We start from the raw sequence: 14193 nt of genomic DNA on the forward strand, positions 1-14193 counted from the left end.
TAGGTTTCCCTAGGTGGCGGCTGAGCTACAGGCCAAAATCTACAGGTAGGCACTTTGCAAAAAACACCTCTGTTTCCCTTCAAAAATTTGGCTGTGTCGACGTTGCGCTTTGGGGCCTTTCCTGTCGCGGGCGCTAGGCCTACCCACACAAGTGAGGTATCATTTTTATCGGGAGACGTGGGGGAACTCTGGGTGGAAGGAAATTTGTGGCTCCTCTCAGATTCCAGAACTTTCTGCCACAGAAATGTGAGGAACATGTGTTTTTTTAGCCAAATTTTGAGGTTTGCAAAGGATTCTGGGTAACAGAACCTGGTCTGAGCCACACAAGTCACCCCCATCTTGGATTCCCCTACGTCTCTAGTTTTCAGAAATGCACAGGTTTGGTAGGTTTCCCTAGGTGGCGGCTGAGCTACAGGCCAAACTCTACAGGTAGGCACTTTGCAAAAAACACCTCTGTTTTCCTTCAAAAATTTGGCTGTGTCCACGTTGCGCTTTGGGGCGTTTCCTGTCGCGGGCGCTAGGCCTACCCACACAAGTGAGGTATCATTTTTATCGGGAGACGTGGGGGAACGCTGGGTGGAAGGAAATTTGTGGCTCCTCTCAGATTCCAGAACTTTCTGCCACAGAAATGTGAGGAACATGTGTTTTTTTAGCCAAATTTTGAGGTTTGCAAAGGATTCTGGGTAACAGAACCTGGTCCGAGCCACACAAGTCACCCCATCTTGGATTCCCCTAGGTCTCTAGTTTTCAGAAATGCACAGTTTTGGTAGGTTTCCCTAGGTGGCGGCTGAGCTACAGGCCAAAATCTACAGGTAGGCACTTTGCAAAAAACACCTCTGTTTTTCTTCAAAAATTTGTCTGTGTCCACGTTGCGCTTTGGGGCGTTTCCTGTCGCGGGCGCTAGGCCTACCCACACAAGTGAGGTATCATTTTTATCGGGAGACGTGGGGGAACGCTGGGTGGAAAGAAATTTGTGGCTCCTCTCAGATTCCAGAACTTTCTGCCACAGAAATGTGAGGAAAATTTTGAGGTTTGCAAAGGATTCTGGGTAACAGAACCTGGTCCGAGCCACACAAGTCACCCCATCTTGGATTCCCCTATGTCTCTAGTTTTCAGAAATGCACAGGTTTGGTAGGTTTCCCTAGGTGGCGGCTGAGCTACAGGCCAAAATCTACAGGTAGGCACTTTGCAAAAAACACCTCTGTTTTCCTTCAAAAATTTGTCTGTGTCCACGTTGCGCTTTGGGGCGTTTCCTGTCGCGGGCGCTAGGCCTACCACACAAGTGAGGTATCATTTTTATCGGGAGACGTGGGGGAACGCTGGGTGGAAGGAAATTTGTGGCTCCTCTCAGATTCCAGAACTTTCTGTCACAGAAATGTGAGGAACATGTGTTTTTTTAGCCAAATTTTGAGGTTTGCAAAGGATTCTGGGTAACAGAACCTGGTCCGAGCCACACAAGTCACCCCATCTTGGATTCCCCTAGGTCTCTAGTTTACAGAAATGCACAGGTTTGGTAGGTTTCCCTAGGTGGCGGCTGAGCTACAGGCCAAAATCTACAGGTAGGCACTTTGCAAAAAACACCTCTGTTTTCCTTAAAAAATTTGGCTGTGTCCACGTTGCGCTTTGGTGCGTTTCCTGTCGCGGGCGCTAGGCCTAACCATACAAGTGAGGTATCATTTTTATCGGGAGACGTAGGGGAACGCTGGGTGGAAGGAAATTTGTGGGTCCTCTCAGATTCCAGAACTTTCTGCCACAGAAATGTGAGGAACATGTGTTTTTTTAGGCAAATTTTGAGGTTTGCAAAGGATTCTGGGTAACAGAACCTGGTCCGAGCCACACAAGTCACCCCATCTTGGATTCCCCTAGCTCTCTAGTTTTCAGAAATGCACATGTTTGGTAAGTTTCCCTAGGTGGCGGCTGAGCTACAGGCCAAAATCTACAGGTAGGCACTTTGCAAAAAACACCTCTGTTTTCCTTCAAAAATGTGGCTGTGTCCACGTTGCGCTTTTGGGCCTTTCCTGTCGCGGGTGCTAGGCCTACCCACACAAGTGAGGTATCATTTTTATCGGGAGACGTGAGGGAACGCTGGGTGGAAGGAATTTTGTGGCTCCTCTCAGATTCCAGAACTTTCTGCCACAGAAATGTGAGGAACATGTGTTTTTTTAACCAAATTTTGAGGTTTGCAAAGGATTCTGGGTAACAGAACCTGATCCGAGCCACACAAGTCACCCCATCTTGGATTCCCCTAGGTCTCTAGTTTTCAGATGTGCACAGGTTTGGTAGGTTTCCCTAGGTGGCGGCTGAGCTACAGGCCAAAATCTACAGGTAGGCACTTTGCAAAAAACACCTCTGTTTTCCTTCAAAAATTTGTCTGTTTCCACGTTGCGCTTTGAGGCGTTTCTTGTCGCGGGCGCTAGGCCTACCCACACAAGTGAGGTATGATTTTTATCGGGAGACGTGGGGGAACGCTGGGTGGAAGGAAATTTGTGGCTCCTCTCAGATTCCGGAACTTTCTGCCACAGAAATGTGAGGAACATGTGTTTTTTTAGCCAAATTTTGAGGTTTGCAAAGGATTCTGGGTAACAGAACCTGGTCCGAGCCACACAAGTCACCCCATCTTGGATTCCCCTAGGTCTCTAGTTTTCAGAAATGCACAGGTTTGGTAGGTTTCCCTAGGTGGCGGCTGAGCTACAGGCCAAAATCTACAGGTAGGCACTTTGCAAAAAACACCTCTGTTTTCTTTCAAAAATTTGACTGTGTCCACGTTGCGCTTTGGGGCGTATCCTGTCGCGGGCGCTAGGCCTACCCACACAAGTGAGGTATCATTTTTATCGGGAGACGTGGGGGAACGCTGGGTGGAAAGAAATTTGTGGCTCCTCTCAGATTCCAGAACTTTCTGCCACAGAAATGTGAGGAACATGTGTTTTTTTAGCCAAATTTTGAGGTTTGCAAGGATTCTGGGTAACAGAACCTGGTCCGAGCCACACAAGTCACCCCATCTTGGATTCCCCTACATCTCTAGTTTTCAGAAATGCACAGGTTTGGTAGGTTTCCCTAGGTGGCGGCTGAGCTACAGGCCAAACTCTACAGGTAGGCACTTTGCAAAAAACACCTCTGTTTTCCTTCAAAAATTTGGCTGTGTCCACGTTGCGCTTTGGGGCGTTTCCTGTCGCGGGCACTAGGCCTACCCACACAAGTGAGATTTCATTTTTATCGGGAGACGTGGGGGAACACTGGGTGGAAGGAAATTTGTGGCTCCTCTCAGATTCCAGAACTTTCTGCCACAGAAATGTGAGGAACATGTGTTTTTTTAGCCAAATTTTGAGGTTTGCAAAGGATTCTGGGTAACAGAACCTGGTCCGAGCCACACAAGTCACCCCATCTTGGATTCCCCTAGGTCTCTAGTTTTCAGAAATGCACAGGTTTGGTAGGTTTCCCTAGGTGGCGGCTGAGCTACAGGCCAAAATCTACAGGTAGGGGCACTTTGCAAAAAACACCTCTGTTTTCCTTCAAAAATGTGTCTGTGTCCACGTTGCGCTTTGGGGCGTTTCCTGTCGCGGGCGCTAGGCCTACCCACACAAGTGAGGTATTATTTTTTATCGAGAGACGTGGGGGAACGCTGGGTGGAAGGAAATTTGTGGCTCCTCTCAGATTCCAGAACTTTCTGCCACAGAAATGTGAGGAACATGTGTTTTTTTAGCCAAATTTTGAGGTTTGCAAAGGATTCTGGGTAACAGAACCTGGTCCGAGCCACACAAGTCACCCCATCTTGGATTCCCCTAGGTCTCTAGTTTTCAGAAATGCACAGGTTTGGTAGGTTTCCCTAGGTGGCGGCTGAGCTACAGGCCAAAATCTACAGGTAGGCACTTTGCAAAAAACACCTCTGTTTTCCTTAAAAAATGTGTCTGTGTCCACGTTGCGCTTTGGGGCGTTTCATGTCGCGGGCGCTAGGCCTACCCACACAAGTGAGGTATCATTTTTATCGGGAGACGTAGGGGAACGCTGGGTGGAAGGAAATTTGTGGCTCCTCTCAGATTCCAGAACTTTCTGCCACAGAAATGTGAGGAACATGTGTTTTTTTAGCCAAATTTTGAGGTTTGCAAAGGATTCTGGGTAACAGAACCTGGTCCGAGCCACACAAGTCACCCCATCTTGGATTCCCCTATGTCTCTAGTTTTCAGAAATGCACAGGTTTGGTAGGTTTCCCTAGGTGGCGGCTGAGCTACAGGCCAAAATCTACAGGTAGGCACTTTGCAAAAAACACCTCTGTTTTCCTTCAAAAATTTGGCTGTGTCCACGTTGCGCTTTGGGGCGTTTCCTGTCGCGGGCGCTAAGCCTACCACACAAGTGAGGTATCATTTTTATCGGGAGACGTGGGGGAACTCTGAGTGGAAGGAAATTTGTGGCTCCTCTCAGATTCCAGAACTTTCTGTCACAGAAATGTGAGGAACATGTGTTTTTTTAGCCAAATTTTGAGGTTTGCAAAGGATTCTGGGTAACAGAACCTGGTCCGAGCCACACAAGTCACCCCATCTTGGATTCCCCTAGGTCTCTAGTTTACAGAAATGCACAGGTTTGGTAGGTTTCCCTAGGTGGCGGCTGAGCTACAGGCCAAAATCTACAGGTAGGCACTTTGCAAAAAACACCTCTGTTTTCCTTCAAAAATTTGGCTGTGTCCACGTTGCGCTTTGGTGCGTTTCCTGTCGCGGGCGCTAGGCCTAACCATACAAGTGAGGTATCATTTTTATCGGGAGACGTGGGGGAACGCTGGGTGGAAGGAAATTTGTGGGTCCTCTCAGATTCCAGAACTTTCTGCCACAGAAATGTGAGGAACATGTGTTTTTTTAGCCACATTTTGAGGTTTGCAAAGGATTCTGGGTAACAGAACCTGGTCCGAGCCACACAAGTCACCCCATCTTGGATTCCCCTAGGTCTCTAGTTTTCAGAAATGCACAGGTTTGGTAAGTTTCCCTAGGTGGCGGCTGAGCTACAGGCCAAAATCTACAGGTAGGCACTTTGCAAAAAACACCTCTGTTTTCCTTCAAAAATGTGGCTGTGTCCACGTTGCGCTTTGGGGCCTTTCCTGTCGCGGGCGCTAGGCCTACCCACACAAGTGAGGTATCATTTTTATCGGGAGACGTGGGGGAACGCTGGGTGGAAGGAATTTTGTGGCTCCTCTCAGATTCCAGAACTTTCTGCCACAGAAATGTGAGGAACATGTGTTTTTTTAGCCAAATTTTGAGGTTTGCAAAGGATTCTGGGTAACAGAACCTGGTCCGAGCCACACAAGTCACCCCATCTTGGATTCCCCTAGGTCTCTAGTTTTTAGAAATGCACAGGTTTGGTAGGTTTCCCTAGGTGGCGGCTGAGCTACAGGCCAAAATCTACAGGTAGGCACTTTGCAAAAAACACCTCTGTTTTCCTTCAAAAATTTTGCTGTGTCCACGTTGCGCTTTGGGGCGTTTCCTGTCGCGGGCGCTAGGCCTACCCACACAAGTGAGGTATCATTTTTATCGGGAGACGTGGGGGAACGCTGGGTGGAAGGAAATTTGTGGCTCCTCCCAGATTCCAGAACTTTCTGCCACAGAAATGTGAGGAACATGTGTTTTGTTAGCCAAATTTTGAGGGTTGCAAAGGATTCTGGGTAACAGAACCTGGTCCGAGCCACACAAGTCACCCCATCTTGGATTCCCCTAGGTCTCTAGTTTTCAGAAATGCACAGGTTTGGTAGGTTTCCCTAGGTGGCGGCTGAGCTACAGGCCAAAATCTACAGGTAGGCACTTTGCAAAAAACACCTCTGTTTTCCTTCAAAAATTTGGCTGTGTCCACGTTGCGCTTTGGGGCGTTTCCTGTCGCGGGCGCTAGGCCTAACCATACAAGTGAGGTATCATTTTTATCGGGAGACGTGGGGAAACGCTGGGTGGAAGGAAATTTGTGGCTCCTCTCAGATTCCAGAACTTTCTGCTACAGAAATGTGAGGAACATGTGTTTTTTTAGCCAAATTTTGAGGTTTGCAAAGGATTCTGGGTAACAGAACCTGGTCCGAGCAACACAAGTCACCCCATCTTGGATTCCCCTAGGTCTCTAGTTTTCAGAAATGCACAGGTTTGGTAGGTTTCCCTAGGTGGCGGCTGAGCTACAGGCCAAAATCTACAGGTAGGCACTTTGCAAAAAACACCTCTGTTTCCCTTCAAAAATTTGGCTGTGTCCACGTTGCGCTTTGGGGCCTTTCCTGTCGCGGGCGCTAGGCCTACCCACACAAGTGAGGTATCATTTTTATCGGGAGACGTGGGGGAACTCTGGGTGGAAGGAAATTTGTGGCTCCTCTCAGATTCCAGAACTTTCTGCCACAGAAATGTGAGGAAAATGTGTTTTTTTAGCCAAATTTTGAGGTTTGCAAAGGATTCTGGGTAACAGAACCTGGTCTGAGCCACACAAGTCACCCCATCTTGGATTCCCCTACGTCTCTAGTTTTCAGAAATGCACAGGTTTGGTAGGTTTCCCTAGGTGGCGGCTGAGCTACAGGCCAAACTCTACAGGTAGGCACTTTGCAAAAAACACCTCTGTTTTCCTTCAAAAATTTGGCTGTGTCCACGTTGCGCTTTGGGGCGTTTCCTGTCGCGGGCGCTAGGCCTACCCACACAAGTGAGGTATCATTTTTATCGGGAGACGTGGGGGAACGCTGGGTGGAAGGAAATTTGTGGCTCCTCTCAGATTCCAGAACTTTCTGCCACAGAAATGTGAGGAACATGTGTTTTTTTAGCCAAATTTTGAGGTTTGCAAAGGATTCTGGGTAACAGAACCTGGTCCGAGCCACACAAGTCACCCCATCTTGGATTCCCCTAGGTCTCTAGTTTTCAGAAATGCACAGTTTTGGTAGGTTTCCCTAGGTGGCGGCTGAGCTACAGGCCAAAATCTACAGGTAGGCACTTTGCAAAAAACACCTCTGTTTTCCTTCAAAAATTTGTCTGTGTCCACGTTGCGCTTTGGGGCGTTTCCTGTCGCGGGCGCTAGGCCTACCCACACAAGTGAGGTATCATTTTTATCGGGAGACGTGGGGGAACGCTGGGTGGAAAGAAATTTGTGGCTCCTCTCAGATTCCAGAACTTTCTGCCACAGAAATGTGAGGAAAATTTTGAGGTTTGCAAAGGATTCTGGGTAACAGAACCTGGTCCGAGTCACACAAGTCACCCCATCTTGGATTCCGCTATGTCTCTAGTTTTCAGAAATGCACAGGTTTGGTAGGTTTCCCTAGGTGGCGGCTGAGCTACAGGCCAAAATCTACAGGTAGGCACTTTGCAAAAAACACCTCTGTTTTCCTTAAAAAATTTGGCTGTGTCCACGTTGCGCTTTGGGGCCTTTCCTGTCGCGGGCGCTAGGCCTACCACACAAGTGAGGTATCATTTTTATCGGGAGACGTGGGGGAACGCTGGGTGGAAGGAAATTTGTGGCTCCTCTCAGATTCCAGAACTTTCTGTCACAGAAATGTGAGGAACATGTGTTTTTTTAGCCAAATTTTGAGGTTTGCAAAGGATTCTGGGTAACAGAACCTGGTCCGAGCCACACAAGTCACCCCATCTTGGATTCCCCTAGGTCTCTAGTTTACAGAAATGCACAGGTTTGGTAGGTTTCCCTAGGTGGCGGCTGAGCTACAGGCCAAAATCTACAGGTAGGCACTTTGCAAAAAACACCTCTGTTTTCCTTAAAAAATTTGGCTGTGTCCACGTTGCGCTTTGGTGCGTTTCCTGTCGCGGGCGCTAGGTCTAACCATACAAGTGAGGTATCATTTTTATCGGGAGACGTAGGGGAACGCTGGGTGGAAGGAAATTTGTGGGTCCTCTCAGATTCCAGAACTTTCTGCCACAGAAATGTGAGGAACATGTGTTTTTTTAGGCAAATTTTGAGGTTTGCAAAGGATTCTGGGTAACAGAACCTGGTCCGAGCCACACAAGTCACCCCATCTTGGATTCCCCTAGCTCTCTAGTTTTCAGAAATGCACAGGTTTGGTAAGTTTCCCTAGGTGGCGGCTGAGCTACAGGCCAAAATCTACAGGTAGGCACTTTGCAAAAAACACCTCTGTTTTCCTTCAAAAATGTGGCTGTGTCCACGTTGCGCTTTTGGGCCTTTCCTGTCGCGGGTGCTAGGCCTACCCACACAAGTGAGGTATCATTTTTATCGGGAGACGTGGGGGAACGCTGGGTGGAAGGAATTTTGTGGCTCCTCTCAGATTCCAGAACTTTCTGCCACAGAAATGTGAGGAACATGTGTTTTTTTAACCAAATTTTGAGGTTTGCAAAGGATTCTGGGTAACAGAACCTGGTCCGAGCCACACAAGTCACCCCATCTTGGATTCCCCTAGGTCTCTAGTTTTCAGAAATGCACAGGTTTGGTAGGTTTCCCTAGGTGGCGGCTGAGCTACAGGCCAAAATCTACAGGTAGGCACTTTGCAAAAAACACCTCTGTTTTCCTTCAAAAATTTGGCTGTGTCCACATTGCGCTTTGGGGCCTTTCCTGTCGCGGGCGCTAGGCCTACCCACACAAGTGAGGTATCATTTTTATCGGGAGACGTGGGGGAACGCTGGGTGGAAGGAAATTTGTGGCTCCTCTCAGATTCCAGAACTTTCTGCCACAGAAATGTGAGGAACATGTGTTTTTTTAGCCAAATTTTGAGGTTTGCAAAGGATTCTGGGTAACAGAACCTGATCCGAGCCACACAAGTCACCCCATCTTGGATTCCCCTAGGTCTCTAGTTTTCAGATGTGCACAGGTTTGGTAGGTTTCCCTAGGTGGCGGCTGAGCTACAGGCCAAAATCTACAGGTAGGCACTTTGCAAAAAACACCTCTGTTTTCCTTCAAAAATTTGTCTGTTTCCACGTTGCGCTTTGAGGCGTTTCTTGTCGCGGGCGCTAGGCCTACCCACACAAGTGAGGTATGATTTTTATCGGGAGACGTGGGGGAACGCTGGGTGGAAGGAAATTTGTGGCTCCTCTCAGATTCCGGAACTTTCTGCCACAGAAATGTGAGGAACATGTGTTTTTTTAGCCAAATTTTGAGGTTTGCAAAGGATTCTGGGTAACAGAACCTGGTCCGAGCCACACAAGTCACCCCATCTTGGATTCCCCTAGGTCTCTAGTTTTCAGAAAGGCACAGGTTTGGTAGGTTTCCCTAGGTGGCGGCTGAGCTACAGGCCAAAATCTACAGGTAGGCACTTTGCAAAAAACACCTCTGTTTTCCTTCAAAAATTTGTCTGTGTCCACGTTGCGCTTTGGGGCGTTTCCTGTCGCGGGCGCTAGGCCTACCCACACAAGTGAGGTATCATTTTTATCGGGAGACGTGGGGGAACGCTGGGTGGAAGGAAATTTGTGGCTCCTCTCAGATTCCAGAACTTTCTGCCACAGAAATGTGAGGAACATGTGTTTTTTTAGCCAAATTTTGAGGTTTGCAAAGGATTCTGGGTAACAGAACCTGGTCCGAGCCACACAAGTCACCCCATCTTGGATTCCCCTACGTCTCTAGTTTTCAGAAATGCACAGGTTTGGTAGGTTTCCCTAGGTGGCGGCTGAGCTACAGGCCAAACTCTACAGGTAGGCACTTTGCAAAAAACACCTCTGTTTTCCTTCAAAAATTTGGCTGTGTCCACGTTGCGCTTTGGGGCGTTTCCTGTCGCGGGCGCTAGGCCTACCCACACAAGTGAGGTATCATTTTTATCGGGAGACGTGGGGGAACACTGGGTGGAAGGAAATTTGTGGCTCCTCTCAGATTCCAGAACTTTCTGCCACAGAAATGTGAGGAACATGTGTTTTTTTAGCCAAATTTTGAGGTTTGCAAAGGATTCTGGGTAACAGAACCTGGTCCAAGCCACACAAGTCACCCCATCTTGGATTCCCCTAGGTCTCTAGTTTTCAGAAATGCACAGGTTTGGTAGGTTTCCCTAGGTGGCGGCTGAGCTACAGGCCAAAATCTACAGGTAGGCACTTTGCAAAAAACACCTCTGTTTTCCTTCAAAAATTTGTCTGTGTCCACGTTGCGCTTTGGGGCGTTTCCTGTCGCGGGCGCTAGGCCTACCCACACAAGTGAGGTATCATTTTTATCGGGAGACGTGGGGGAACTCTGGGTGGAAGGAAATTTGTGGCTCCTCTCAGATTCCAGAACTTTCTGCCACAGAAATGTGAGGAAAATGTGTTTTTTTAGCCAAATTTTGAGGTTTGCAAAGGATTCTGGGTAACAGAACCTGGTCTGAGCCACACAAGTCACCCCATCTTGGATTCCCCTACGTCTCTAGTTTTCAGAAATGCACAGGTTTGGTAGGTTTCCCTAGGTGGCGGCTGAGCTACAGGCCAAACTCTACAGGTAGGCACTTTGCAAAAAACACCTCTGTTTTCCTTCAAAAATTTGGCTGTGTCCACGTTGCGCTTTGGGGCGTTTCCTGTCGCGGGCGCTAGGCCTACCCACACAAGTGAGGTATCATTTTTATCGGGAGACGTGGGGGAACGCTGGGTGGAAGGAAATTTGTGGCTCCTCTCAGATTCCAGAACTTTCTGCCACAGAAATGTGAGGAACATGTGTTTTTTTAGCCAAATTTTGAGGTTTGCAAAGGATTCTGGGTAACAGAACCTGGTCCGAGCCACACAAGTCACCCCATCTTGGATTCCCCTAGGTCTCTAGTTTTCAGAAATGCACAGGTTTGGTAGGTTTCCCTAGGTGGCGGCTGAGCTACAGGCCAAAATCTACAGGTAGGCACTTTGCAAAAAACACCTCTGTTTCCCTTCAAAAATTTGGCTGTGTCCACGTTGCGCTTTGGGGCCATTCCTGTCGCGGGCGCTAGGCCTACCCACACAAGTGAGGTATCATTTTTATCGGGAGACGTGGGGGAACTCTGGGTGGAAGGAAATTTGTGGCTCCTCTCAGATTCCAGAACTTTCTGCCACAGAAATGTGAGGAAAATGTGTTTTTTTAGCCAAATTTTGAGGTTTGCAAAGGATTCTGGGTAACAGAACCTGGTCTGAGCCACACAAGTCACCCCATCTTGGATTCCCCTACGTCTCTAGTTTTCAGAAATGCACAGGTTTGGTAGGTTTCCCTAGGTGGCGGCTGAGCTACAGGCCAAACTCTACAGGTAGGCACTTTGCAAAAAACACCTCTGTTTTCCTTCAAAAATTTGGCTGTGTCCACGTTGCGCTTTGGGGCGTTTCCTGTCGCGGGCGCTAGGCCTACCCACACAAGTGAGGTATCATTTTTATCGGGAGACGTGGGGGAACGCTGGGTGGAAGGAAATTTGTGGCTCCTCTCAGATTCCAGAACTTTCTGCCACAGAAATGTGAGGAACATGTGTTTTTTTAGCCAAATTTTGAGGTTTGCAAAGGATTCTGGGTAACAGAACCTGGTCCGAGCCACACAAGTCACCCCATCTTGGATTCCCCTAGGTCTCTAGTTTTCAGAAATGCACAGTTTTGGTAGGTTTCCCTAGGTGGCGGCTGAGCTACAGGCCAAAATCTACAGGTAGGCACTTTGCAAAAAACACCTCTGTTTTCCTTCAAAAATTTGTCTGTGTCCACGTTGCGCTTTGGGGCGTTTCCTGTCGCGGGCGCTAGGCCTACCCACACAAGTGAGGTATCATTTTTATCGGGAGACGTGGGGGAACGCTGGGTGGAAAGAAATTTGTGGCTCCTCTCAGATTCCAGAACTTTCTGCCACAGAAATGTGAGGAAAATTTTGAGGTTTGCAAAGGATTCTGGGTAACAGAACCTGGTCCGAGTCACACAAGTCACCCCATCTTGGATTCCGCTATGTCTCTAGTTTTCAGAAATGCACAGGTTTGGTAGGTTTCCCTAGGTGGCGGCTGAGCTACAGGCCAAAATCTACAGGTAGGCACTTTGCAAAAAACACCTCTGTTTTCCTTAAAAAATTTGGCTGTGTCCACGTTGCGCTTTGGGGCCTTTCCTGTCGCGGGCGCTAGGCCTACCACACAAGTGAGGTATCATTTTTATCGGGAGACGTGGGGGAACGCTGGGTGGAAGGAAATTTGTGGCTCCTCTCAGATTCCAGAACTTTCTGTCACAGAAATGTGAGGAACATGTGTTTTTTTAGCCAAATTTTGAGGTTTGCAAAGGATTCTGGGTAACAGAACCTGGTCCGAGCCACACAAGTCACCCCATCTTGGATTCCCCTAGGTCTCTAGTTTACAGAAATGCACAGGTTTGGTAGGTTTCCCTAGGTGGCGGCTGAGCTACAGGCCAAAATCTACAGGTAGGCACTTTGCAAAAAACACCTCTGTTTTCCTTCAAAAATTTGGCTGTGTCCACATTGCGCTTTGGGGCCTTTCCTGTCGCGGGCGCTAGGCCTACCCACACAAGTGAGGTATCATTTTTATCGGGAGACGTGGGGGAACGCTGGGTGGAAGGAAATTTGTGGCTCCTCTCAGATTCCAGAACTTTCTGCCACAGAAATGTGAGGAACATGTGTTTTTTTAGCCAAATTTTGAGGTTTGCAAAGGATTCTGGGTAACAGAACCTGATCCGAGCCACACAAGTCACCCCATCTTGGATTCCCCTAGGTCTCTAGTTTTCAGATGTGCACAGGTTTGGTAGGTTTCCCTAGGTGGCGGCTGAGCTACAGGCCAAAATCTACAGGTAGGCACTTTGCAAAAAACACCTCTGTTTTCCTTCAAAAATTTGTCTGTTTCCACGTTGCGCTTTGAGGCGTTTCTTGTCGCGGGCGCTAGGCCTACCCACACAAGTGAGGTATGATTTTTATCGGGAGACGTGGGGGAACGCTGGGTGGAAGGAAATTTGTGGCTCCTCTCAGATTCCGGAACTTTCTGCCACAGAAATGTGAGGAACATGTGTTTTTTTAGCCAAATTTTGAGGTTTGCAAAGGATTCTGGGTAACAGAACCTGGTCCGAGCCACACAAGTCACCCCATCTTGGATTCCCCTAGGTCTCTAGTTTTCAGAAAGGCACAGGTTTGGTAGGTTTCCCTAGGTGGCGGCTGAGCTACAGGCCAAAATCTACAGGTAGGCACTTTGCAAAAAACACCTCTGTTTTCCTTCAAAAATTTGTCTGTGTCCACGTTGCGCTTTGGGGCGTTTCCTGTCGCGGGCGCTAGGCCTACCCACACAAGTGAGGTATCATTTTTATCGGGAGACGTGGGGGAACGCTGGGTGGAAGGAAATTTGTGGCTCCTCTCAGATTCCAGAACTTTCTGCCACAGAAATGTGAGGAACATGTGTTTTTTTAGCCAAATTTTGAGGTTTGCAAAGGATTCTGGGTAACAGAACCTGGTCCGAGCCACACAAGTCACCCCATCTTGGATTCCCCTACGTCTCTAGTTTTCAGAAATGCACAGGTTTGGTAGGTTTCCCTAGGTGGCGGCTGAGCTACAGGCCAAACTCTACAGGTAGGCACTTTGCAAAAAACACCTCTGTTTTCCTTCAAAAATTTGGCTGTGTCCACGTTGCGCTTTGGGGCGTTTCCTGTCGCGGGCGCTAGGCCTACCCACACAAGTGAGGTATCATTTTTATCGGGAGACGTGGGGGAACACTGGGTGGAAGGAAATTTGTGGCTCCTCTCAGATTCCAGAACTTTCTGCCACAGAAATGTGAGGAACATGTGTTTTTTTAGCCAAATTTTGAGGTTTGCAAAGGATTCTGGGTAACAGAACCTGGTCCAAGCCACACAAGTCACCCCATCTTGGATTCCCCTAGGTCTCTAGTTTTCAGAAATGCACAGGTTTGGTAGGTTTCCCTAGGTGGCGGCTGAGCTACAGGCCAAAATCTACAGGTAGGCACTTTGCAAAAAACACCTCTGTTTTCCTTCAAAAATTTGTCTGTGTCCACGTTGCGCTTTGGGGCGTTTCCTGTCGCGGGCGCTAGGCCTACCCACACAAGTGAGGTATCATTTTTATCGGGAGACGTGGGGGAACTCTGGGTGGAAGGAAATTTGTGGCTCCTCTCAGATTCCAGAACTTTCTGCCACAGAAATGTGAGGAAAATGTGTTTTTTTAGCCAAATTTTGAGGTTTGCAAAGGATTCTGGGTAACAGAACCTGGTCTGAGCCACACAAGTCACCCCATCTTGGATTCCCCTACGTCTCTAGTTTTCAGAAATGCACAGGTTTGGTAGGTTTCCCTAGGTGGCGGCTGAGCTACAGGCCAAACTCTACAGGTAGGCACTTTGCAAAAAACACCTCTGTTTTC

Source organism: Pleurodeles waltl, chromosome 1_1 (genome assembly GCF_031143425.1).
Source record: "Pleurodeles waltl isolate 20211129_DDA chromosome 1_1, aPleWal1.hap1.20221129, whole genome shotgun sequence".
NCBI classification, from domain to species: Eukaryota; Metazoa; Chordata; class Amphibia; order Caudata; family Salamandridae; genus Pleurodeles; species Pleurodeles waltl.